The sequence below is a fragment of the Vipera ursinii genome (assembly GCF_947247035.1).
Source record: "Vipera ursinii genome assembly, chromosome: 13".
Lineage (NCBI taxonomy): Eukaryota > Metazoa > Chordata > Lepidosauria > Squamata > Viperidae > Vipera > Vipera ursinii.
In genome coordinates, this window is record NC_139526.1 from 9,167,329 (window position 1) to 9,195,116 (window position 27,788).

Here is a 27,788-nt window from a genome sequence, read left to right on the forward strand (position 1 = left end):
TTGTGGTTTATTAATGTGACATTATTTACACCCAAATTTAAATCAACGCTCCATTGAATTAAAGGGATCATCCATCTGACTCTGTTTTTTAAGTCTAGAAACAAACATAACTCTTGGATGACGAAGTGGAAGGTCATGGTTTCTACTCACAATTTAATTTCTTTTACAGATGATATGTGATATGTTATCTGTGATATGAGATGCATTACAATAGCTGTACAAAAAAACATTCAGTGCTTCTCCAGCCTCGGCAAAGCTTAATTTGAATGCAATTAGCCCCAAGGTGTTATTTTTACACAGCTTTTCCTGCAAAGAAATGGATTGGATGTGCCTTTTTCCCCACCAATAAATGCAGTTCCAGAAGAGAATAATAAATGCCAGTAAAATCTGTTCCCTAATGTGGCCATTGCTAAAATCCTCTTTTGTTGATTATAGCTCGGCTTTCAACACCATTTTGCCGAGCAAATCTCATCAAAAAGCTGTCTGACTTGAAATTTTTCCCCTCCATCTGTGATTGGATTCAAGACTTTCTTAGAGACCAGTTACAAACAGTGAGGGTTGGGTCTGCTTTGTCCACCCCCCTGAAGCTTTTCACCGGCTCGCCACAGGGCTGAGTGCTTAGCCCCTACCTGTATTCTTTGTACACATATGACTGTGTATCATCCGATCCATCTACTGCGATAATTAAGTTCGCAGATGATACTACCATGGTGGGTCTTATTACAGGTGGGGATGAGACAGCATACAGGGCGGAGGTACAAAAACTATCCATATGGTGTTGTAACAACAACTTGCACCTGAAAATTGGCAAGATGAAAGAGATGGTGCTAGACTTCCGGAGCAAAAAGGAGGAACCTGCCCCACTTTACATCGGGGAGGACTGTGTGGAGAGTTTCCTCCTTTAAATTTTTGGGAGTCTATTCTGCAAAGATCTTACCTGGAAAGTTAATACAACCCAGGTGGCCAGAAAGGCCCAACAGAGACTTCACTTTCTCAGGGTCTTGCAGAAGAACAGGGTAGAACAACGGCTTATGACCCTCTTTTACCGGTCTCCTATAGAGAGCGTTGTTAGGCATATGGTGATAGCCTATAATGTTGGGTTGAAAATATATTAACCATGATATTGTGACTTTAAGATGTTAATTGGTTAATGGGTGTGTAAGTGTTCTCATGGCCATAAGAGGGAGCTAGGAATGTAGCTTCTCTCTCTCTGAATTCTCTGCTCTCTCTACTATTGTTGTTTTGCTGTACTGTTGGTTTACTACTGTGATAAACCTACACCTCTGGACCGGTAAGAAGACTTTGTATTTGGAATACTCCTTGGACTGTTACTATTGTGTATGACCTGGACTGTTTATTTTTGACTGTGCATTTTTGTTTTTACACCACCTCAAAAGTAAAGTACTTTTTGCTTTCACAACTCAGTGTACTCTTGTGGTTACTGTGTGACTCTTACTGCTCTCAGTACCCTTCCTTGTCTGTGCAACTCCTTGGTAGCACAAGGAGACCTCTGCACAACAATCCCTAACAAGCGTCCTCTCTTATGGTATTGTGGTTTGGTATGCTGGTCTTACAGCCACAGATAGGAAAGCATTACAGAGGGTGTTGACCACAGCACAAGACATTGTGGGCTGTCCCCTGACACCACTGGATGACATCGCCAGGGCTCGCTGCCTTGGAAGAGTGAGGAAAATTCTCAGGGATGACTCACACCCTGGACACCCTCTTTACTCTCCTACCATCCGGTAGGAGATATAGGAATATAGCCAGCCGTACCAACAGGCTGAAAAATAGCTTTTATCCGTGGGCTGTTAGGCTTTTGAATGGGATATACAGTAATTTTATAAACTTTATGCATGATTGACTTGCGAGGCCAGTGCGTTGTGCAATTAGCTGACATGGTGTAATAAGATGGAGGGTTTGTGTCACTGTAAGTTGGGGTTGAGGGCACGAAGGGAGGCTCAGCCAATCTCAATGTATACATGGTTGTACTTTGACAATAAAGGTTCATTCATTCATAAATCACAGTTTTTTGTACCCTAATAGATTTCTAACAGACTGCTTCTCTTTTCAACCAGGAATGGAACTTTTTAGAAGAGTTGCTTTAAAAAAATGAGCTCCCCTTTTCTGAGAACATCTGTTTTTAATTAATTTCTATCTTCAGACAGCCGGTAGAGTCCCTTTTCCCTGTCCTCAATGCCTTTGAACGATGAGCTTCGGCCACTTTCTTGCTGATCTTATGGTTTCTGATTGGCTTGTTTTTATTCTTTGTATCGTCAGCTCTGCTATTTATCTTTTTAATGAATCACACGAGGAGTTGCAATGCGGAAGAGAGGAATATTAATGGCTCGAAATAAATAAGCAATTCAGGGAGGATAAATGCAAAGGGCCACTTGTTGATCACACCATATCTAAATCAGACAGAAATGGAAAGAGCTGCTGCGTCAGAGATAAGGCAACCTTCTAGATCTGGGGTCTTCAAACTTGGCCCTTTTATGACTTGTGGACTTCAACTCTCAAAATTCCTCACCCAGGCATTTTGGGAGTTGAAGTCCACAAGTCATAAAAGGGCCAAGTTTGAAGACCCCTGTTCTAGATGGTCAAACTCAAGGACCATGGGTAGGGAAGCTTGGAGAAAACTCAAGAGTGTTTTGTTTTTGCAGGTGGAAATCCATGCCCTGAAGGATACCGAGATGGCGATGGTGGTGATGATGATGATACCCATTCAATCATGTCTGATTCTTGGTGATTCTATGGGCCAGATGTCCTCTCCACATCTTCTTATCTTGCACTGCTTCTTTGAGTTGTTCTATGCTCTGGCTGGGATCGGCTTTCATGTTTTTTGGTGACTTGGTTTCCTTTTATCACAAACTCTTCCAAACATAATTTATTTATTTATTTATTTTATTTTAATTCCATTTATATCCCGCCCTTCTCCAGTGAATTCCTCCCAAAGTAAGATGCAGTTTTATTTATTTTTTTCTTACAATCACATGTCTGGTGTTATGTGCTCCAGAACAGATAGTCCTCGACCACAGTTGAGCCCAACATTTCTGTTGCTAAGTGAAACATGTGTTAAGTGAGTTTTGCACCATTTTACCACCAACACTGCATGGAACCAATGGATGACTTGGCACCTGGGTCTGACGAAAGCTGGGAAGTATGGAAATCATTGAATAGATTGTGTATGGGTACAACAAAATCCAGAGACACTCTGGGGCTATCTGGTGGCTTCTGCTCTTTGTGATTGTGGTGACATACAGACAACAACACTTATGTATACCTGCCCTCTGTGTCCTAATCAGTGTACACTTGAGGACCTCATGGCAGCCTGACAGAAGACAATTAATGTTGCTAGTTTCTGGGCAAGATCTGCTTAATTTGTACATATTTTAATCTTGTATTTTAAATTTTATGTCGTATAGTATGCCTTATTTTAATTGTGATGTTTCTGATGGAAATAAACATACAAGCAAGGATAGCAGCAATCAAGCAATCCCACCCAACCCCCAACATGGCTGCAAAGGTAGAACCCAATGAAGACTTACAGGTGCTTCAGGCATCCCAGTTTAACTTAGTATGGTATTAGGTCCACTTACTTTCGCAATGTGACTGTCCTTGAGCCATTCAAAGCCAACAGAAGCTGTTCTTCTGGGCTTTAATGGACTCATCCTTGTTTGGTTGGCTTTGTGGTTTTGTTTTTGTTTTTGTAATTGGAAGAGTGAAATTAATGAAAAGAAGAACTAGGGGTGACATGATAGCAGTTTTCCAATATTTAAGGGGCTGCCTCTTCTCCAAACCTCTTCTCCAAAGCAGAACAAGAAGCAATGGCTGGAAACTAATTAAGGAGAGAACCAACATAGAAGTAAGGAGAAATTTCCTGACAGTGGGAACAGTTAATCAGTGGAATGACTTGCCTCGAGACATTGTAGGTGCTCTATCACCTGAGGTTTTTAAGAAGAGATTGGACAACAATTTTTCTGAAATAGAATAGGGTTTCCTGCTTGGACTAGGACAGTGGTGGCGAACCTTTTAGAGACGGAGTGCCCAAACTGCAACCCAAAACCCATTTATGTATCATCAGGTGCCAGGTGGGCATGGCCCATTGGGTGGGCATGGCTGCAGTTGTAATGGCAGACTGGGTGGAACTAAAAAGTTCAATCAATCAATTCCAACTTTGTGATTTTTCGCAAGAAGTTGAAATTGATTGATTGATTGAAACTTTATTTTTTTGCACACAGCGGTGGAGGCCTAAAGCAAAAAGGTTTTATAAAATCCAGCTGAAGGCCTAGGACTGGGGCAACAGTGCACATGCCCACAGAGAGGGCTCTGCGTGCCACCTGTGGCACATGTGCCATAGGTTCGCCACCACGGGACTAAGGAGTTGGACTAGAAGACCTACCAGGTTCCTACCAACTCTGTTATTCTATTTCTTTTCCCCATTTCTGATTTTTCTTTTCTTTTCCTTGCTTAACCTCCTAAACACTTCTCCCATTTCACAAAGCAGAAAAGTTGGTTGAGGGGGAAAAATGCATCCAGTTTAGTAATGATTCTACACCAATTAAAAATAAAATACAGCCCATCGGAATTTTTAATAAACTATTTCATCTAAGAAAAAGCACCTCACATGTGCAGAACCGTACTCCAAAATGCTCGGGTTTTTTAAATAATTGTGCGATGTGTTTTACAAGGCAAGGATTGGGGCAACTTACTTGCAAAAAGGGAGCGCCTTGGGAACAGGGCTTATGACAATGTGTATAAAACCATCTTTTTTAGGAATATCTAATGGAGGTAAAAATAGAATAGATGGGATTTTATACTCAGTAAAATGGGAAATCCAACAAAATGGAATAAAGGCATTTATGCTTAGCTGGGCATCTGGCAGATGAATTCTGTGGTTCAACTTCTGATCTTAGGCTGAAGCTACCTTAGCTTCATACAGGTCAATTTTGGGATGTCATATAGTGGCCAAATTTAAATTAATCCATTAAGTGCTCCAGAGCAACCAAGATCTTTAGATCCACTGCCAATAGAAATGGATCTCAGCTGGATCTCACCATTTCTTTTGAGAGCAGGCAACAGAATTTCATTTTTAATCTGGGCCAATATGTTCATATTGAAAAATGACAATAAAGGTTATCTTCTCTGCAAGATCATTCCAAAATTGCCTCTTTCTCAGCTTTTCCCTTTTTTATTTCATGCACACATTCACAAACAGGAAAAGAAGACAGGAAGTGAGGAAATGAATTGACACTGAAACATATGACAATGTTCACACAATCTGTTTATCCTGACCAGGTTAAAAAAAGAAAAAGACAGCTGAATTTCCACCACATGCTCAACTTGGAGTGTACTCTTGATTAGTTTTTACATGGTCAAATACTTTAAGCCAATTCAGCCTGCTTGGTTAGTCTAAGGCTAGTGTATGGAATAAATCCTAAAAATGTTTTAATTCAGAAATAAAGTGTCATGGTTCCAATTTAAAAAAACACATCAAAGAGTACTGCATGAATATTTATTCTAAAAAAGTCTATAATGAGCAAAACAGAGCATTGGCACTCATGGATGGATGCCAGAATCTGAATTCTCCTCCCCTTGACACGCCACATCATACAGAATTTCCCTCCCTTATTTACATGTCATGAATCACATTTACCAATTAATTTAACACAAAAAGTTTCACTTCCCTTCTGAAGCGGCTATCCCTTATCTTTTATTTTTATTTTATTTTATTTTATTAAATTTATATACCGCCCTATTCCCGTAGGACTCAGGGCGGTTTACATGAAGGGTTAAAAATTAAAATCAGATTAAAAATTAATTAAATCAAGTCCCCAAAATTTAAACTAAAACCCAATAAAATTAAAACCCCTCAGCCTGGGCCAGACAGCTTGAAGAGCCAAGTTTTCAGGTCCCGGCAAAATGAGCGAAGGTCGGGGGCAGTCCTAAGTTCCATGGGGAATTGGTTCCATAGGGCCGGCGTGCCCACAGAGAACGCTCTTCCCCTGGGAATAACCCGCTGGCATTCCTTAACCGGCGGTATCCTGAGAAGGCCCTCCCTGTGGGAGTGCACAGGACGAAGGGAGCTTGATGCCGGCAGCAGGTGTTCCCTCAGATCTTGTCAAAACATCCGGGTTGCATTCCACCTGCGCTTTAGTGATTCAAAACCAAACAGTTAAAGTAAAAGACTGCCTCTTATATTGTCAATGCAAAAACATATCAATGTTTGCAGCATTGATATAAAGCATGTATGCAGCTAATGGTGATTGTCAGAACTCACAAACTGAAGTATCTTCCATCTTTCTAATATACAATAATGTTCACACTCCTTTCCAAAGAACAATTTAAACTATACAAATTTCAAGGCTTTTTTTAAAAAAATGTTTATGCTTCTTCTCAAAAGGACTTTTGAGAATAACAACTCTGAACATCAACATGCAAAAATCTTCCACGCTGCTAAAATGTGCAGTTCAATATTTTAACCATACTTTTTTTTTGGCCTTCCCTATAAGAATAATTTAACTGCTGTAATGGGATGAAAGAAATTTTATAGTGCTTCTGAAGGATTAGAACAATTAGATGGGGTTAGAGCTGCTACTAATTGGATAAAATGGAATTAAAGTACATTCCCACCATATAAAATGGAGAGCTCTTTAAAAAGAAAATACAGAAAGTATAATTTGATAAAGGAGTAAACTGATGTTAAGAGACAGTGAGAATTATATTGCAATATCCTCATTGATCACTTCATTACCAGTGTTACTTGACCCTACTTGAGTTGGTGGTCAGCTGATGGTCTAGTATTAAAGTACCAGGCCAGAAAGCAGGAGACCCTAAGTTCTAGACCTGCCTTAGGCCAATCACCAGGAGATTGTGAGTTCTACTCCTGTCTCAAGCATAAAAGCCAATTGGGTGATTTGGGGCTAATCGCCAGGAGACCTGGGGTTACTAGATTGCCATTTTCAACTTTCCCAGCTGGTTTTCAACAAACAACATCAATGGGGGAAAGCCAGATTCACTTAACGACCGCCTATCATTTAACAATTGCAATGATTCCCTTAACAATGGCAGAAAGGTCATAAATTCAGGCATGGCTCATTTAACAACTGCCTTGCTTTAGCAGCAAAAAAATCTGGTACCAACTGTGGTCATAGGTTGAGAAACGTTTGTACCCCTAGAAGTTTTTGATGCAACTTGAGTTGTTCATCTAAAGGCAAACATCCCCTTCTTCCATAACCTGCAGTTGGTTTATAACATCCATTTTATGACTTGAAATGACAGAAGCAAAGCAGGGCAATCAACACAGTGTTTGTTACACAGTTTGCTGGCATATCCTCTCAAATATATACCTTCCAAAGTGACTAACATTTGCAGCCAACATGGCAGCACAAACACATATTTTATTCATGAACAATCTGCAAGCATTCATCTGTAATACTGTGTTGAAGACAGGCGCAGACTGTCACAGACTCATCCCCAACAGTTTCTGCCTGTCTTCAACAGTGAAGAGACACAGGGCCAAAAACCTCCTGCAGCCCAGAAGGCTCCACACACATTTGCACCACTCAGGTGACCCTGAGGACACAGATAAGCCTCCAGGTAGCATCAACGACTCTCTAAAAGAAGGCAAATGACCAGCGGTCTGCAAGGAGTATAAATCCTCCCATTCCCCACCATCCAATCAGAGCTGAAGAAGCTTCTTGGATGAGAAGTGAAATGTCTTCAAAGAAAAACAAGTAAGGCCAGTTGCCTCTTTAAAAAGCACCTTTGGGATATTTTGCCAATAGTTTGCTTAACAAAATTAAGAATTAAGACCAAGTATAAAATTAAAACCAACGTCTACTGTAAGTGTAAACATACTTTATGCAGAAATACAGTGAAATCAAAGTTATGTTTCCTCTTTTCTAATAAGAACATGTTAAAGCATTTTAAGTTGTTTGATCAGCAAGTTTCATATCAAACTTTGCAAAGAGAAAATCTAGACAAGATAAAAGTAGCTGAGATAAATTTTACGGATAAATTTTAGATACAAGAAAAAGAAGGGTTAAATTCCTCATCCCAGAGGAATTACAGTACAGTATAGTTGCTATACTGAGAAAGAAACTTGATCTAAAAATCGTTAGATGCCCTACCCGTCTTTTGTTCACAAAACCCTTGAAGGAATCCTATATAACTTACAGAAGTTCAGAAAAACTTAAGCTTGGTCCAGGGCTAAATCCCAACAATGGGAAATCACAAATCAACAAAAGAGGGATGCCGAAAAACTAGGAAAAGTGTGAGAAGAATAACAAAGATAGCTGTAAGGCTTGAAACAGCATGAAAAAAGAGTTAAAATATCTTGGTATGTTTAGTTTAAAGAAGAGAAGGTTAAAGGCAGAACATGATAACAATGTCAGAGGAGCTGTCACAGGAAAACGGTGTGCATTCATTCTCTGCAGTGCCCAAGATTGGTCAAGAATCAATCAATGGAACCTTAATCATATGAAATAGCTTGTCTCCTGAAGTTGTAAAGGCTCTATCAATAGAAGCTTTCCAAGGCAGGGCAGCCATTTGCCTGGAAAGCCTGAGGATTCCAGTTTTGGGCATAGAGTTGGACTGTTATTGTTGTTGCTCAGTCTCCAAATCATCTCCAATTCTTCATGACCCCATAGACTGTAGCATGCCAGGCCATCTGTCTTCCACTGTCTCCTAGAGTTTGCCCAAATCCATGTTCATTGTGTTAATGATTCTATCTAACCATCTCATCCTCTCTGTCCCCTTCTCCTTTTGCCTTCCTTCTTTCCCATCATTGGTGTCTTTTCCAAGGAGACCTCTCTTCTCACTAAGTGGCCAAAGTATTTGAGCTTCAGCTTCAGTCATCATCCTTCCGAAGAACAATCAGTGTTGATTGCCTTTTGGATTTGATCTTCTTGCAGTACAAGGGACTCTCAAGAGTCTTCTCCAACAAAGGGGGTTGGATTAACAGGATCTTCCAACCAAATAATTCAATGGAATGACAGATTCAGAGAGAGAGAGAGAGAGAGAGAGAGGGTGCTAATAATTCTAGCGCCACCCTACAATAACTCTTTCATGTTTTTTGAAAACCTGAATCACTTCCTCTGTCAATCAAACCCACATTTGCTGATTAACCCAAAATATAAAGATTATGTCTCCCAAGTCTGTTTGCCTTAATGTTCATGTCAAATTACACGACATTTTGTTCAGTTACATTAATTGTAATTAACACCAATCTCTAATTCAGCAAGAGTAAAAGATGGAACTGATGAAATCTTAATTAACAGTTCACAAAAGGCTGCTTAATGTCATGTGCCATATGCATCTTAATTATCTCTCTGTTTTACTGCAAATTGGAGGATTGTAAAAGTTTGTCCCATTTCTTTGGAGCTTGCAATGCTGAAAGCCAATACTTGATTGGTATTATCCTTTTTGAGTGTGAAAGCATGGTCCTATTTGAAACAACTCACAATTTGGCATAAGTGTTTAAACTGTGATTAGAGAGAATATGAATACATATGGGTTTTTACAAATTATGTATTTATGCACATTTAGTCTTTTCTGTGGAATATAGAAGGGGCCTGTGCATAAAATATATAACAAAGCACTTTTTAAAAAATTTAAAATAACAGCTCCAGAAGACTACAGTTCTAAGTGGAATTCAGACCTGTAGCTTGTTCCCTTGCCTGCTTCTGAAACACAAGGAAAACAAGTAATCATTACTAAAATAAAAGCCGCAATTTCAGTCCTCCTATACACGAGTTTTCTCTTTGGAGATGGGATGTGAAGTACTAATACTCCATTTCCTGATTCCACTCCTCAACGTATTGGTTGATCAAAGGAAACGCAAAGCAGAAAACAAATGTTACAGAACAGACTTTCCATCACTTGGGCCTCAGGTAATCTCAGAGAGCTGGACCTGTACTGCACCCGTGACCTGGCAAAAGGATCAGATTCTCTGGCTCTGTGTAAAAATTGATGAGGGTAAGTCTTAAGCTATGTCTTGCATCAGCATTGATAACACCCCAAGAAAGATGATAGAACAGCTGACAAAAAAAAGCACGGGATTTTCATGTTTTCAGGACCTTGGACAGCTGCTAAGATGTTCCTGAATTCATCAATTCACAGTCAATGAGAAAAATCTGTCCACCACTACTACTCTTTTGGAGCAGAAATTTATTTGTTTGATAATTCCCTCATTTATTATTTTTATAAACAACTCAGGGCAGTGAACATATCTAATGCTCCTTCCTGCTCCTACTTCTAAAGTAGGACTAGAACTCCCAATTTCTACCCTAGTACATTTACCACTAGACCAAACTGGTTTCATTTATAATCAGAACAATAATGACTTTTGTTGTTGCTGTTGTTATTTTTAAAAAAACATAATTTTTGCTGTAGTTTTTAGATCTTTGAGTGGATGTAGGTTGGATTATTGAATGGACAATTAATCAGTGGAATGACTTTCCTGCAGAAGTGGTGGGTGCTCTAACACTGGAGGTTTTTAAGAAGAGTTTGGACAACTGTTTATCTGAAATGGTATATGGTATCCTGCTTGAGCAGGGGTTTGAACTACAAGACCTCCAAGGTCCCTCCCAACTTATTCTATGATTCTGCTATTCTTACTCTCTGAATCAATATATCTTTCTTGATATGTTCACTGCCTCCAAAATAGCAATACAAATAGCACTTAGACTTACTGTAAGGACCCACTTCAACTAACCACCCAAGAAAGCAGAACTCTTGAAACAGGCATTGTCTCAAAAGGTTACTTTTATTAGGGATCAGTGACAGTAGGGAAGTCAAGGTGAGATCTGGGGGGAAAAAACCACGCAAATGGTATAGTTAAGCCAGCAACATTCCTCTTCCCACCAAAGCCATAATGTCCATTTGAAATACAGCCAATCCACAGGTGGCACAATGAGCAGGTAACTTGCATCTCAAGGTCTTCTCCAGCTTTCATTTCACTGTAACCATCTCCCTGATAAGGGAGACACATTCCTTTCTCAAGATGATAGAGGCAGGAGAGGGAAAGTAGAAAGTGAAAGTTATCCCAAGCGAAAGTATGCTCCACCTTCCCCCAGCAGAATGGAGGCCCCAAAATAGAATATATATGCAGGGAAAACAACGAGGGTTTGGGGACTTGATACTTATATACCGCTACACAGTGCTTTACACCCCTCTCTAAGCAGTTTACAGAGTCAGCCTATCACCCGCAACAATCTGGGTCCTCATTTTACCAACCTCAGAAGGATAGAAGGCTGAGTCAACTTAAGGTGATCAGGATCGAACTACTGGCAGTTGCCGGTCAGCAGAATTAGCTTGCAGTACTGCATTCTAACCACTGCAGCACCATGGCAGCTGTCAGAAAAGTTGAGATCAGTTTCTGCAGATGCTTGCCCCTTGACTGAGTGACTGAACAATGTCCCTTTGGGATGAATGAAACTATCTCATCTAGATATGGACTTTTAGTTGACATTTTTTGTTCTCGGTTTTTATCCAGCAAGCATGACATTATTGCTTACAGACAACTTATGCATATAGTCTTTATCCAAATAAACACATTTTCTAAAATGAGCAAAGTGTGTCAGCTTGGATGACTCAACCTCTACTAGCATCACGTCAGTTCCAGTCTTTCACCACTGAAACTCAAGGCTCCTGATCTATACCAAAGGATGGAGACTGTCTGGCTGCCACATCTTCAACAATATATAGCATGATGCCATCTCTGGGTTTATTTATTTTTCAGTCTTCACAAAAGTGATAAAAAGGGTATGCAATAATGATGAATTATGCTTTCAGAATCCAGCAGAAAAATTGGAATGGCACAAACCCAGCATCTAACAAACAGTAAAGGACATTGAAACCCATACACCCCCATTCCTAAAAGGATGTTACAAAGGGCTGAGGAGGACTCAAGACCTCAAACATCCAGGATTGGGGTCAGAAGATATTCAAGGGAATAAAGTTGATCTAGGACAAACTAGGGATAAATATAGGTTGATCTAGGACTCTGAAGGCTAAACCATACAATGAACAATTGAGGGAATAAGGAATGTGTAGTCTAATGAACAGAAGGACTACGGGGGATAGGATAGCAATCTTCCAGTACGTGAGGGGCTGTCACAGAAAACAGAGTGTCAACTTATTCTCCAAAGCACCTCACAGCAGGCCAAGAAGCAATGGGTGAAAGTTCATTAAAGAGACCTCCAAACTAGAACTAAGGAGGAATATCCTGACAGTGAGAACAATTGATCAGGGGAACAGCTTGCCTCTGGAAGTTGTGGGTGCTCCATTCACTGGAGTCATGTGTTCAGAATTGTATAGGGTCTCCTGCTTGAGCAAGTGTTTGGACTAGAAGACCTCCAAGATCCTTATAATTATTTATAATAGGTCCTGTAAATCTAGTTCCAGATAGGAATGTTCCAGATCAGAATCCAGTCCAAAATAGTAGTGATCTGCCAATCATTTCCAGTCTGATACAAATCAACAATTTGACATGGAATTTATTTGAATTGATTAAAAATTGCATTGCTTTAATGATCAGTTTAAATCATTAGATCAAGCTGATTAGCTTTTCTGAATCAACATGCTGAAGCTTCTCAATCATATGTGATTCAGAAATTCAGTCAAATCAACTTTAGATCTACGGTAATTTGCATGAGCGTACTACAGTTTACAAGTCCACTGGATCCCTCCCACTCATATTATTTATAACTGATAATGAGAGCTACCCTACCTCTTTGAGAGATTCTCATAAGCAAAGTTAGGCCCTAAATTTAATAATATTATTAATTTCACTGAAGATACATGACCATGTGTCTTATAGCCTTATATTATAGCTTTGGGATATGTCAAATCACAATTATCCAGAACTTACAAATTACTAATGGTGAATCAGTTCACACCAGAATCTGTACTTCTGATACTTGGGTGAACACATTGGAATCCCTTCATTAACCAAGCAATTAACTCCCTGAGCATCATTTTGGAAGGTCCCATCCATCTCTTGGTGTGTATCATCGAACTTTCCCTGTGGCCAATGTGAGAAGGAGGAAGCAGGTAACCAATCACTGTTCATCTTTCTTTAGGATAGAGTAGATTGCAGACAGCTGCTAGTTGAATTATATAATTAGTTGAATTATTATAAAAAAGATATAGAGACTCTGGAAAGAGTGCAGAGAAGAGCAACAAAGATGATTATGGGATTAGAGGCTAAAACATCTGAAGAACAGTTGCAGGAACTGGGTATGTCTAGTTTAGTGACAAGAAGGACTAGGGGTGATATGATAGAAATGTTCCAATATTTGAGGGGTACCCCAAAGAAGAGGGGGGTTAACCTATTTTCAAATCATCAGAAGGTAAGACAAGAAACAATGGGTGGAAATGAATCAAGGAAAGAATGAATGTAGACCTACATGGGAAATTCCTGACAGAACAATTAATCAGTAGAGTGGGTTGCCTTCAGATTGCCTTACTCAATCACTGGAAGCTTTTAAGAAGAGACTAAATCAGGGATAGGCAACCTCAGCTCTTTTATGACTCATGGACTTCAACTCCCAGAATTCCTGAGCCAGCCAAGCTGGCTCAGGAATTCTGGGAGTTGAAGTCCATGAGTCATAAAAGAGCTGAGGTTGCCTACCCCTGGACTAAATAATCACTTGTCTGGAATGGTATGGGGTCTCCTGCTTGTGCAGGGAATTGGACTAGAAGACCTCCAAGGTCCCTTCCAACTCTGTTATTCTGTTCTGTTAAATTAAATGTTAAATTGTTTAAGGTTAAATTGGTTAAGGTGCGTTTAAGGCATGTTCTTCCATCCACCATCCTTGTTCAGTTTTAAGCTATACAGTATCTGGCCTTTCTACTGTGTGCAAAGTATTTTATTATCAATCTCATACATTCCACCCCTTGTTGTTTTTTTTTAAATGGGATCTGAAAACTGGGGATTCCTGCCAAATGAACTATAATAGCCAGGCATTGAGCGAAATTGTTGAAAATGAAAGCATTAGCATATCAATTTTAACTCTCGGGAGCCTAGCCATGCAGTGGGAAAGGGCTCAAAATTCCCTGGTCTGTTTTTAAAACAGCAATTATTTCTCATGGCAGCAATTAAGCCCTGTTGAACTCAAAGCAGAACAATTTCACATTCATTGTATCAACCACCAATAGTCCTGCAGGACTTAAATGAGATGACAGTTATTTTCCTTTGTACTGTCTTGAATATTCTTCACTTCAGACAGAACCATTTCCATGCAAGAGAACCTTACAAATAATATAGAATATTTTCTCGTTTGATGCTGCTTTTTACTCCCATCGTAGTGTAAAACTGGATAAAGTTATGCCATTAGCAATTAGACAAAACATGGCTAAGAAGCAGCGTTAACAGAAATGAACAAGTTACGAGTTTGCAAAGCAAATATGTAAGACAGTATTTTAACTGGACTTTTTTTTCCCCAATAGCATCTTCAAGAAGCTTTTTTGCAAAAAAAAAAAGGGAGGGAGGGAGGGAGTGAATGAATGCAAATGTTTGTAAATGGGGGAAAAGAGCTTTTAATCTCAATTCTCATCTTTTCAGATACCATAGCGGGGGGGGGACATTCATCCATATCTGCAGGAAGACATAGTGTTTATTTGTAGGTTGTGATTCATGAAAACACAGTTTGATCAGGAATGTGTAAAGTTTTGCATGCAAATCTAAGAATATTTTGAGTCAGTTATTTTGTTCCCTCCTGTAAGTCAACCATACATTCCAAAATGGCTAGAGTCCTGTTCTTTATTAATTATGACTGGTTGATTTATAGATGCTCAAATCAAATTGCTGGGACATTTTATCCTCCCAGATATCAGAAAGAACAGGGAAAAAGGGGGCATTGATTAAAATGCAAGACTCTTGGACAGATAACAACCAAATCAAGAAATAGTACTGAGTGTAATTAAGTAGTGCAAAAGTTTCCACAAAAATTGGGTGTCAAGTCCCACTCAGCTGACAAGATCAAGAATGGGGGAACCACAGAGACTGCAGTATGATATCTTAAATATTATTTGTGGGGTGAATACTGAATCTTGGAAACTATAAGAAGGATTTCACAGGCTCATTTTGGGGGATTCATTGAGGTGGAGTCTGTCTGAAGATTTGAAACACTTTATCCAATGATTTTTACCCTCTGTGCTAAGTCACCCTTTATAACAGTGGCCCCCAACCTTTTGGACACCAGGGACCAGTTCCGTGAAGAGAGGTTTTTCTGCAGACTGGAAGGGGTGTGGTTTCACCTGTTGTCTGCATCTCATGGATGGGGCTTCACTTCTTTGTGTGGACCAGTTTCTGGCATGCTGTGGACCAGGGGTGGCCCACGGATTGGGGGCTGGAGACCTCTGCTTTATAAGATAAGCTACTAATGGACTTACTTTCTATACATCTGCAGCTGCCAAAAGGCCAATGCAGTCCTAGCTACATCAATAGAGGGACAGGATAAAGATCATGAAAAGAGATAGTATCGCTCTGTATTGTACTAGCGAGGACACACTTGGAATATTGACTGCATTCAGTTTTGGTCACCACACTACGAAAAAGATGCTGAGGCCCTAGAAAGAGTGCAGAGAAGAGCAACAAAGATGATAAGGATTTTGGAGACTCAACTAGATGATGACTGATTAAGGGAAGTAGGTATGTTAACCTATTGAAAAGAAGAACTGGGGTGACATGATAGCTATCTTCCAAAACTTTGAAGGGTTGTCACAGGGAAGAGGGGGTCAATTTATTCTCCAAAGCACCTGAGGGCAGGACAAGAAGCAATGGATGGAAGCTCATCAGAGGAAGATCCAACCTGGAACTAATTTCCTGACAGGGAGAACAATTAGTCAATGGAACAGCTTACCACCAGAGTTGAGGGTGCTCCATGACTGGAAGCTTTCAACCTTTGGAAAACCATTTGTTGGGATAGAATAAACACTCTTGCCCTGCGCAGGGGACTGGACTAGAAGAACTTCAAGATTCCCTCCAGCCCTATAATTCTATGTTTCTATTTCTTGAACATTTATCTCTCTTCTCCCTCCCATTCCTTTTTCAGCCTCCCCAGTGTCTATCACATCAGATAAAGAAGTATGTTAGGACAGCTGCAATAAATCTCTTGTGTTCACATGAACCTTACTCACCATCTCAAGAGGGTGTGAGACATACAATCTGGATGAACTTAGTTGGAACATGCTGACTTCTTCAATTATTGCTTCTGGTAGTCTTGCAAGGGAGAAATGGGTTGCTGTATTTAAATAGAACGATTCTATGCCTCCTTTATTGAATTGCAGTGTCTCCTGATCACTCTGAAAAAAGCCTTGACAAAGTGTGGGAAGCTGCGATAGCCAGAGGATTTCACATTGAAAAACAAGATATTCACACATACTTCTCAGACACTTTAGATCTTAAGGTAAATGCAAGAACTTCCAACCTCACTCATGTGAATTTCACTAAGGTTCTCTACTTCTTTTACTGAATAAGAATGGGGGAAAGTGCAGAAGAAGTGCTAGTTATGATATTTGCTTTGTTGTAAGTGAGATCTCTTGCTTTCTTTTCTTCACTGTGATGTACTGTAATTGTCTTTGGAAGAATTATGTGTTTTAATGGTCATCACACTTTAAATACTTAAAGTGTGGTTCTCCAGCCTCCAGCCTGTCTAAGGAAAAAAACAAGGAAGGGAAAAGGGAAATTAACTTCCGTCTGTCCACTCACTGCTATTATTACCATTTCCACTCACTGGTAAACTGAGTTATGAGCATCACCTGAAACTCCTTAGTTTGCAAAAAAAGAAGGTTGAGAAGAGACATGATAGATGTAATCAAATATCTGAAAGAGTATCATATTGTAGAGACTTTGGACTTATTCTCACTTGTTCCAGGTGGTAAAACTAGAACTAATTGGATGAAACTTCAAAGGTATAGATACAGAGATATAGATACAGATACAGATACAAAGTAAACATAAGGAAGAACTTCTCAAAATGAGTGATGTCAATCAGTGGAGTCTGTTACCATATAGAATGGTTTCTCATCCTTCATTGGAGGTTTACAGACAAAGGTTGGAAAGTCATCTTCTAGGGATGGTGCAGTATGCAGGAAGTTGGACTTAATGACCTCTTAGGTTCCTTCTAATTCTATATATCTGCCCCAGCCCAAAAACAACATAGAACAATCCAGGCAAAGTTCTGTTTTTCATTTCTCAGACCAAATAGACAGAATCTTGCCAGACTTGCTCAGGAATTCTGGAAGTTGAAGTCCACAAATCATGAAAGAGCCAAGGTTGCCTACCCCTGCCCTAGGAGATTTTAGAAAGTGGTTATTCTACATCTTTTTCCCTACTCCACCTCCAGACTGTGCTGCCTCCTTGGAATGTGCTACCCCTATTTTGAGAAACTGCAACTTCACTAAAGTCCATCACACCAACTCTCCCTTCGTAGGTGCCATCCATCATATTGCGATTCTATGACTCTGTTGACTAAATAATTGAGCAGAATATTCAGAAGTCAAATATTTAGTCAATAGGATTCATAGAATTGAAGTTGGAAGGTGAGGTCATTAAGATCTTTTCTCCACATTGTGGTTGGCACTAGAAAGCCCTAGTGATATTGCATAATTCAAAATCCCAAAAGCCCCAGTCGGCCAATGATAAATAGTAATTTGAATTTACACCAGGCAATATCTAAAGAGCACAGATTTCCCAACGGTATTCTAAATGAAGAACAAATACATGTAATCCAGAAACGTAAGAAATATAAGTCATCCAGTCAAAATCAAGTCAAAAACTTGGAGATTGTCTGGATCCCCAGATTAACAATGCATGGCTTTTAAATTCATTAGGTTTTTTGTTATGGTCTACTTTAGATGCAGAAGTTATATAAACCTAGATGAGAAAAGGAACGTTGGAGTGTAATCATTAAAATTTATTCCCCTTATCTGGAAACAAAAATCTTATCAACAGTTTTTTAAATTTTGTTTAAGATGCATTATATCTACCCTGACCCATTCAAACCAGAATGAAATTATCTTTTAACAATGGCACTCTGATCAAATCAGTTTAATTATATATGTATCATTTTCAATGTGTCAGAAGGAGTCTAAATTTTTAATACTGTTAGAGGAGGACAAAGCTTTTGACAAAATTAGCTCTGGGTGCAGGGATACTTTATAGTTATTTCTTATAGTCGTTTGTCTATCATTTCTCCATTGTTTTCTTTATCTGATTGGCATAAAGGTTCATTTTCACATTTGCTCTTCTCCACTGGAAAAAGGGAGGCAAATTTTAAAGAGACAGTTAATAGCCTAAGGGTGTTGTTCTTTTAAAAAAATAATAATGGAGAAAGAAATCTCAGCCAAATGATCCTATGCCTGTTTTGTACTTTGTCTTCCAGTCCAACCCTCTGCTCAAGCAGGAGACCCTACACCATTTCAGACAGGTGGGTCTCCAGTATCTTCTTGAAAACCTCCAGTGATGGAGCACCCACAACTTCTGGAGGCAAGCCCTTCCACTGGTTAACTGTGCTCAATGTTAGGAAATTTCTCCTTAGTTCTAGATTGGATCTCTCTTTGATAATTTCCATCTATTATTTCTTGTCTTGCCCTCAGGTATTTTGGAGGATAGGTTGACCCCCTCAAATAGTGGATGACATGCAGCCCCTCAAATAGTGGAAGACATGCTATCATGTCAGCCCTAGTCCTGCTACGATTGTAATATAGGATCTGTCATATACTAAGATATATAGATAGAGATATATACCAAAAATCATATATACATATACATATACATATACATATACATATACATATACATATACATAGGGACGCGGTGGCTCAGTGGGTTAGGACGCTGAGCTTGTCGATCAGAAGGTCAGCAGTTTGGTGGGTCGAATCCCGAGTGCCGCGTAACAGAGTCAGCGCCTGTTACTCATCCCAGCTTCTGCCAACCTAGCAGTTCGAAAGCACGTAAAAAATGCAAGTAGAAAAATAGGGACCACTACGGTGGGAAGGTAACAGCGTTCCATGCGCCTTTGGCATCTAGTCATGCCGGCCACATGACCACAGAGACGTCCTTGGACAAGCGCTGGCTCTTCGGCTTTGAAATGGAGATGAGCACCGGCCCCTAGAGTTGGAAATGACTAGCATGCATGTGCGGGGGAACCTTTACCTTTACCTTTATACATATACATATACATGTGTACTGTATTTGTGTGTGTGTGTGTACTTGGATATATGTCCTACACTTTTTAATTGACTAGACCCCGCTCTCCTTATGCTGGTCTTTGACCATAATAAAGATGTTACGATTAAGATGAAAGTGTTATCAGAAGGCAATCAACATTTGAAGTAGCCTTAATGCTGGAATACAGTCAATAGTCTATGCTAGCCATGCTCTGTTTGGTATATGGAAAACTTCAGCCAAGGGAAAAAGCAGAAGGAGAAAGTTTGGGGGCATTCATGTTCAGATCATCATCACTTGATCTCAATGCATAGTCTACCCTTGCAGACTTTGGGATCTGATGGATTCTTGAAATGTGGGTGAAATTTCCTGAATTTGGATCTGTAATCCTCTCCAAGTCCTTGTCATCCCATAAAGCTTTTTGAGTTGGCTTACTGTATAATCTGCCCTGGAAAATGTTGAGAAGCACTTTGAGAATAAAACTTATTTCTCCTGACACTGGTTTGTGAATGCTTCTATCTATAATACATGATATACTTGGATATTTAGGGCATCATCTCCTCAACTTACGACCATAATTGAGCCTGCAGTTTTAATCATGATGGTTGCAAAGTGGATCACCATGCGAGCATGCTCAATTTTATGAGCATTTCTTGTGGTGGTTATTAAACAAATACAGTAGTCAAAATGTTAGCACTGTGGTTGCTAAGCAAACTCTTTGTTCGCTATGGAAATCAGAGGTAAACACTAGTTTCCAGCAAAAAAACATAAAAATCACAGTTATTTTGGCTGCATTAGAACCCTGCAAACAGTGCTAACACAGTGCTAGGCTGCATTAACAGAGGGATAGAATCAAGATCACGAGAAATGTTAATAACACTTTACGATGCCTTGGTAAGGCCACACTTGGAATACTGCATCCAGTTTTGGTCACCACGATGTAAAAAAGATGTTGAGACTCTGGAAAGAGTACAGAGAAGAGCAACAAAGATGATCAGGGGACTGGAGGCTAAAACATACAAGGAACAGTTGCTGGAATTGGGTATGGGTAGTTTAATGAAGAGAAGGGTGAGGGGTGACATGATAGCAGTGTTCCAATATCTCAAGGGCTGCCACAAAGAAGAGGGAGTCAAGCTATTCTCCAAAGCATCTGAAGGCAGGACAAGAAGCAATGGATGGAAACTGACCAAAGAGAGAAGCAACCTGGAACTAAGGAGAAACTTCCTGACAGAACAATTAATCAGTGGAACAACCTGCCTCCAGGAGCTGTGAATGCTCCAACACTGGAAGTCTTCAAGAAGAGATTGGACAGCCATTTGTCTGAAATGGTATAGGGTTTCCTGCCTGAGCAGGGGGTTGGACTAGATGACCTCCAAGATCCCTTCCAACTTATTATTATAAAACGTTTATTCATAAAACATGAAACTCAGCCAACTGAACACTCAAATTGATTGGCATTAATGGTTGACACGGGTTGCTGCCAGCATCCTAGGTATCAACCAGGTATCTCCTCAAAATGTAAGATGTTCCAAGTAGCACAGTTTTTTGTAGCTTTGCTGCAGTTATTGCAGGAAGCTGCAATTTCTTGATGTATTTTGTACAGTTTTTGGACATAGTTCCCAGTGCTCCGATGACTTACTATTATTATTACTATTATTATTATTATTATTATTATTATTATTATTATTATTATTATTATTATTATCATCATCATCATCATCATCATCATCATCATCATCATCATCATCATCATCATATGCAGGCTGGTTGCTGAGCACCCCAAATGTGGTCATATGACTGTGGGGTGCAGATGTCAGAACATCCAATTTTGGTCATAAATAGCTTTTCCAGGGTGCATCATAAGTTTAAACAGTCGGTAAGCAACTCGTCATAAGTCCAGGACTACTTGTATATCGGTTTGTTTCATGGTTTGTTCAGGAAATTTATGTTTTCCATTTTGGAAGAGAGAGGAGGTAGAAACTTCTTTATCCAAGCCTCTAAATTAGGAACATTCTGTTCTGTTTTTTCTTTATAGTTTTTCTCTACCTTTTTCATGAAAATGTTGCTACATTAATTTGGGAGGGGGGAGTTTGGTGGTTCCATAATGATTTTTATCTTAAGCTGCTTAGAAACAATATTGTATGAGAAGCAGTGTCAAAATATATGAACCAATAAACCAAAATAAAAATAAACTGTGTTTGGTTCAGCAACTTGTGGAAGAAGCTGACAGTTAAATAATTGAGGACGTTGCTGATTTGATTTATACATGATGCTATATCATAATTCACTTCCCAAAATAAAATATGCAAGCTATGAAGAAATGCTTTTCTTTGACAGTCTTGAACCTATTGCTAAGGGCTTCATCTGGATAATCTCAAGTTCTAACGCTGGGGGGGGAATGAGGAGAAAGCTACTTTCTATACCATTTTAGAAGCTGAGCTGGAAATGAATCTCCCCTTTTTGTGATGAAGAGAATAATAAATATGAATGAATGAATGAATGAATGAATGAATGAATGAATGAATGAATGAATGAATGAATGAGTCTTGGTGCTCTCTGAGCTCGGTTGTTTTCTTGCAGATGTTTCATTATGCAACCAGGAAACATCATCAGTGGTAGAAGGAAGTGGCATTTGTGTCGAGGAGGAGGAGGAGGAGGAGGAGGAGGAGGAGGAGGAGGAGGAGGAGGAGGAGGAGGAGGAGAACTGTGGGGTCCTTAGTGCTCACTGAGCTTGGTTGTTTTCTTGCAGATGTTTCATTACCCAAACTAGGTAACATCATCAGTGGTAGAAGGGAATGGCATTTGTGGAGAGGAGGAGGAGGAGGAGGGGAGGAGGAATGTGGGGTCCTTAATAGTCCCTGAGCTTGGTTGTTTTCTTGCAGATGTTTCATTATCCAGCTAAGTAACTTCTTCAATGCTAGCACTGATGGTGTTACCTAGTTGGGTCATTAAAAAAACCCAACAGCCAAGCTCAGAGAGCAAGGACCTTATAGTTCAACCCTGAGCTACAAATATTCTCTTCTACTGAATGAATGAATGAATGAATGAATGAATGAATGAATGAATGAATGAATGAATGAATGAATGAGATGGTGGGACAGAAGGGAGATAAGAAAGGTGCAAGAATGAACTTTGTGCAAATGCTTTTGCTCCACAAAGATGGTGCTGTATGTGATGGAGTTGCAATTGGTGCCTGCCTTTCTCTTCTCAACTGCCTCTGAACATCATGACTGGCTGTTATTTTAAATATATTATTGAGAAAAGGCTTGCAAAGTTCTGATTAGATATGTCCACCTTTTTGTTTGGTCTACACCACTAACCAAGCTGAGCTGAGTACACTGCATGGTAATACACAAATGAAATCACCAGTATGCCTCCATTTTATATTACCTTGGTACCACTGCTCTAGAATAAATCTTTGCTCTGAAATAATGGAATTAAATGCTGTATTTCAATCCCAATGCAAAAGTACATTGGATATACATTTATTCCAATCCGTGTTGTTTAAATTACATCGCATTTGAGAGGGGAAGCTTCTAGTATTGGTTTTGAGTGGGGGTTTTTAAATTAATCAATTATATATTTTGAGGCATTTTAGGATCTCTTACATTCTACTGTGTCAAGATAGGTGAAAGATTTTTTTTTGTAGTAAACAAAAGGGCTATGCGGAACTTAGAAAGTATAATTTGGTTTTGTGGAAGTTGAATGAAACATGGTGTGAACACAGCAGTTGCACTGCTAGGAATGTGTAAATGACTGTATTGGGACAGAATATTCTGGAGAAGACCAGAATGTTCTCTTTTTTTCCTTCTGGATCACACAGATCAAAATCAGTAGAGGGGATTAATTTACGTATTCTCTAGGGCAGGGGTGTCAAACTGCCAGCCCGCGGGGCGGATGCATCATGGCGAAACCACACCAACCCCATTGCCGTCAATGGGGAAAAAAGTTGTGATATGTCATGACACGTCACGTGATGTTGCGAGTTTGACACCCCTGAAGGGGATGGGACAAGGAGTAATGGGTGGAAACTTGTCAAGGAGAGAACCAACCTTGAAGTAAGGAGAAATTTTCTGACAGTGAGAACAATTAATCAGTGGAACAAATTGCTTTCTGGACTTGTGGGTGCTCCATCACTGGAGGTTTTCAAAAACAGACTTGAAAATCATTTGACTGGGGTGGTATAAGGCTCCTGCCTCAAGCAGTGGGTTGGACTAGAAGACCTCCATGGTCTCTTTCAGCCCTATGATTCTATGTTGTATGTACTCCCTGACACTGAGTAGAAGTGGAGGAAGCCAAAAGAACAGTTCTTCGAAGAAATGTACAATGAAAGATTAAATACTCATACTCTGAGGCCATCTCATAAGTAAATAAATGCAAACAACACATGATGCATTCTTGAAACTCTCCTCTTTAAAAGAATATTGAAAACTAAGTCCTTTTCATCAAGTCCAATGAGAGCCAATAGAAAAAAACTGCAGATTTTTTTTTCTAGCCAGGACTGTTGCAACATTCAAAGTATGATTTATGCCCTCTACGTAATTTGTCTTATATACCACAAACTTTAACTCAGCAAGACAAAGAAAATGGCATCTATTCTGGATGTCACCTGTCTCTTGTTAGAAACAGATAAATAGAGAGAAGCAAATTGTTTTCTTCATTGCTCTAAATTGTTCAGCTGCCTGGGGAAAATTACGATTGGGGCCTTCAATATGACACTTTTGAAAGCCTTTTGGCCAAAATGTCCCCTACCTCCCGCATGCGAAGAAGAAAGATATAGAGCAGGGGGTCTTCAAACTTGGCCCTTTTATGACTTGTGGACTTCAACTCCCAGAATTCCTCAGCCAGCGTGCCTAGCTGAGGAATTCTGGGAGTTGAAGTCCACAAGTCATAAAAGGGCCAGGTTTGAAGATTCCTGATATAAAAAATAAAGAAGATGGACTTGATGGAGAAAAAAGAGATTTATTACCAAAAGAACAAGAAAGGAAACATAGAATAATGGGGCTGGAAAGGACCTTAGACTTCTTCTAGTCCAACCCCTGCCCAAACAGGAGACCCTATATCTGGACAAATGGCTGATCAGCCTCTTCTCCATCAGTGATGGAGCATCCATAACTTCTGGAGGAAAGCCGTTCCACTGATTAATTGTTCTCCCTGTCAGGAAATTTCTCCTTAGTTCTAAGTTGCTTCTCTCTTTAATAATTTTCTATCCGTTACTCCTAATCCTGCCTTCAGGTGTTTTGGAGAATAGGTCGACCTCCTCTTCTCTATGACAGACCCTCAAGTACTGAAAAACTGCTATCAAGTCACCTCTATCCTTCTCTTCAGATTAGACATACCTAGTTCCTTCAATCATTCATTGTTCCTTAGGTCCAAATGACAGGGGGGAGTCATCAAAATATCTTAGACAGATACCCTCTTGATTCCCACTCCCAAGAGAAGCACAGTCAGACTTGTCTATGGAGATTCTCAGTCATCCAGATCATGGTTGTCCCAAAAGGGCTTTTTTTTTCCAAAGGCAATCGGACTTTGTTTTTCCTTGAAGATGTTTCGCTTCACTTCAGTTCTGAAGAAGCTTCTTGGATGAGAAGCGAAACGTCTTCAAGGAAACAGTAAGTCCTGTTGCCTTTTGGGGGGGAAAAAAGCACCTTCGGAACATAGTCAGACTTGCAAGATTATGTTACTGTAGTAGCCGATCTAAATTAAAGTATTTTGAGTCATAATGGTAGTTGATTTCTTGGTCAGATCGGAAAATGAGATGACAAAGCATCTCAAGCACTCTGTAGCTGAACCATTTTGCTTAGTTGTTTGTTCCTTTTCTTTCTTAGTGTTTAAAATGCCCCAGGACGAATGGTGTGGAAGCTTGGAAAGCTTGGAAAGCCCAGGACAAGGAGCTGCTTTAATAAATACACAGAAAGCTTTATTAGACTTTCCTGCAACAGGAGAGAGAGAACTATCTCCTCGTCTCTGTTCTCTCCTTACTTCTCCTGGTGCTACTCAATAAATACTAGCCAAGAGGACAACTGCAGTAATAGCACACCTGGGATCTATTTCACCCTTTCACACCGCCATTGTGAAGAGGTGATCGTGGGGACAAACATGGCCCCCTCCATATTGCTGACACCAACAGATTTGGTGCAAAGCACAATGTTAGGGATGGGTCAGCTGGGGTTTTGCAGGCAGGCAAAGTGGTTTTCAGCTCAATATATCTTTCTCATCTCGCTCAAATTACTTAGTCCGAAACTGGCATTCCTCACAATAACCACCTTATCCTGACATGCCACAATGGGCCAATATATTCTCAACAATGAACAGAGTGATTGAGCTACCGACAGAGCAATTAAATTACCCCTTCAGAACTTGAGCAAGAGAAAAGATTGAGACAGGGGGCCTGTCTGTAGGAGTTCACAGAAGGATACAAGATGGGAGCGATTGGCCTTACTTGAGATGGTTTCTATTTTCTTTTTTTTAATTTGGATGTGGGAAAGTCATTTAATCAGTTCCCATCCATCTATCCACCACCCCGCCCTACCCCAGGCAGACTTGAGGTCATCTAGTCCAGGGCTTTTCAACCTTTTCACCCATTGTATCACTTTTAGGATATGGCAGCATCCAAGTACCACCAGTGGCCTAGCAAGGTGTCAAAAACCTGATGACCCCCCCCCAAAAAAGGAAAAAAGTGATGAAGTACAGGTAGTCCTCGACTTACAATAGTTCTCTTAGTGAGTGTTCGAAGTTACAATGGCACTGAAAAAAGTGCCCCCCAAGCCACAGCCGAGCAAGACACCTGCCTGCCCGCCTGGCAGCGCTCTTCCTCCTGTCCGAGGTTTTCAATGTTGTGACATTTCTGTTGAGGATTGGCAGCAGGGGTGGGGTGGGAGGTGTTTGGTTTTTCCTTGAAGACGTTTCACTTCTCATCCAAGAAGCTTCTTCAGAACTGAAGTGAAGCAAAACATCTTCAAGGAAAAACAAAGGAGAAGGACTCAGCAGAGGAGGAGATGATTGGATAGTGTCTTCAGTGCAGTGAACATGAATTTGAGCGAACTCTAGCAGACAACAGAAGATGAGAGGGCCTGGAGTGCTGTCGTCCATGGGGTTGCAAAAAGTTGGACACGACTTAGGGACTGAACAACAAAAGTTTCTCTAGCACATTTTCTATGCAGCTGAAATTTATTAGTCTGGGAACATGTATCTATATTTTTGAATAGCAATACAAAACATATCATTGGAGAGCTGTGTTCCCACTGATGGATAAATTGCAAAAGTGAAAACTGGATTCAGATGCAAACCAAATCCATTCTTCCCCATCCCTATGCTGTCTGCCGCTCCCCATCTCATTTCTCAGGCCAGGCTCACAAGCCTCACTGTGATGACATATTTTAATCATGTTTTGTAAAACAAGCCACAAATATCCTGTTATAGACATCATTCTAAGCTATAAAGCATAGAGGAAACCCATCATGGCTGAATTTATTAGGCACACCAGACCAGAACCAAACCGATCACCATGATCTGTGTGAATTGAGCCACCAGAAGTCTTTCATATGTTTGTTGGTTTGTTTAATAAATGTACATGGCAATCTGTATCATATATGTGATTCTGGGTGGCTGGCAGTTAAAATAAAAGCAGAGTAAAGACACAAGCAATGAATAAAAGAACAAGTAACACAAAATGACAGCTGAGAACAATCACAATATCCCAGAAAGAATATAATCAACTTTCCCAACAAGATGACTTTGGGTTGTTGTGGTTCCAACTCCCAAACTTCCCAGAATTATGGTCATTGGTCCTAAAATATCTGAAGAACACATGGAGAAGTATATAGTCTTGTCGGTGGTGGTTTGTTCTCCGAGCTTGTTGTTCAGTTTCCGGACGTTTTGTCACCAAGCTAGGTAATATCATCAGCAGAGCTTCAGTTGAAGTGTGTCCATAAGGCTTTTTTAGGCCCTTATGTGGTCAGTTCCTCACATGACCAACTATTCATGCAGTGTGAGAACTATCGGGTGGTGAGGTCACCCTGACTGGTGACGTGATTGACTGTTCATGCCATGTGAGGTCATCTGGTGGTGAGGTCACCCTGGCTGGAGGGCGTAGGCCACCCAGCCAACTCACATGACCACCAGCCAAGGTGACCTCACCACCAGATGACCCTCACCCAGTGTGACCAACTGACCACATAAGGCCTATAAAAGCAGAGGAGAACTGAAACAAGACACTTCAGCAAAAACTCCACTGATGATATTACCTAGCCTGGTGACATAATGTTTGGAAACTGAATAACAAACTCATAGAACAAGCCACCAGCAACATCTACTACCTGAGCTACAAATATTTTCCACCATCTCTAAAGTTTGGTTTTCTACATTTGCTACCAGATGAAAATTTTTAGCCTCCACTGCACACAACCAAACAATGATTTGTATCATCTTATAAAAACAGTATCATCAATGCGATGAACACGATGTGGGGCACGCTCTGGGAGACAGTGGAGGCCAGAGGGGCTGTGGTCTGTGGGATCACGAAAAGTTGGGCATGACTTCGTGACTGAACAAAAACAAAATCTTCTTATATCGCAATCCAGGATTAAAGGATGGGGTACTTTAGAGATCA